This window comes from Microtus ochrogaster, chromosome 10, assembly GCF_000317375.1.
Source record: "Microtus ochrogaster isolate Prairie Vole_2 chromosome 10, MicOch1.0, whole genome shotgun sequence".
Taxonomy (NCBI): domain Eukaryota; kingdom Metazoa; phylum Chordata; class Mammalia; order Rodentia; family Cricetidae; genus Microtus; species Microtus ochrogaster.
The window spans coordinates 28,305,807-28,307,147 of NC_022016.1; positions in this window are offsets into that span (position 1 = coordinate 28,305,807).

The following is a 1,341-nucleotide window of genomic DNA, read 5'->3' on the forward strand; positions in this document are numbered from 1 at the left end:
TATATATATATATATATATTCTCGTTTCTCTACCTGATTAACTCTCACATAGCACCAAAGACCCAACTCCATGTCAAGTCTTTACTCTTGCCCAGTCCCACTTGCTGGTGACAGCCCCTCACACACATTCCTCTAGCAACTTCCCATACTATGTAACGGTTCATTTATCTCTCTCACCTCCACCATACACTCTTGGTGGAAGCAACTCATTTGTTTCCCCGCTACTCTGACCTGAAATATATCTACCATTTAATTGCATGCCTTGAAAGGGCACGTGTTAAGTTATGTGAGTTATATGGCAAGAAAAATAATCCCTATTAAAGAAAAAAACCCTCAAAGCTTTTGACTTAGTGATGAGTGACCCCACCCTGACCAGCAGGGAATATGCTTATTTTTTTCCTGAGAACATTTGCGATGTCTCTTCAAAAGAAGGCAGACCATGACTTGCTTTCTCAGAGTTAAGGTCCCAGAGCTGTAAATGAAGACTCATGCAGTGCTATCACGACCTTCAGAAATAATGCATGCACAGCACCATTAAAGAGATGTAAAGAGATGCCCAACAAAATTAAGGAACATTTTATATTGATATGAGACCTCCTTAACCACCTCAGACTAGCAGTACAATTTAAAGCTTTGGTTAGTCCTGTAATCTGAATACCAGATTATCTGCCACCAAATTTAAAAGAAGAACCTTGACAGCAGCAGAAAGTGCAGTATCACCTCAAAGCAAAGTCTCCTCCTGCCCCTCACCACCACAGATTTGCATAAGAAGACCTCAGTTCATCTCAGCCCATCCCAAAGAACCATACCTTATACACTGCTGTGATCTGAAATCTACTGGTTTCCTCCCTATACTTTAGGGAGTCTACATTTTGTCAATCTGATCAAAAACCAGAACAATGAGAACTAAACACTATAAAACGTGTCACAAGGAAAAGGCATTGATTAATCTCCGTAAGAATCCTCAATGTTTTTCAGTTGGTAGATAGATGAAATTATTTTACTTTAAAATATGAGACATGTGATAAGAAAAGGTATGCTTAAAGTTAAGCAGCTATAATATCACAAATTTTATACTACACACCAAAAAGGCAACCTCAGATAATAACTTCATTTGGGAATTCCTATGAAAAATAAATTCCTCACAGAGTGTAGCAGAATCTTAAGCATATATAGAGAACTCATTAAATACTGCATTAGGAAACCATTGCATGACAGACTAGCCCAGGAGTGTCTGGTGTATTATCTGTTCTCCCCCAATAAGGAGAAGACATCCAAAGTCCTCTATCATCTCCCCAACAACACCTCTTTCACTTCCACCAACATATACTGGGCTGTCAA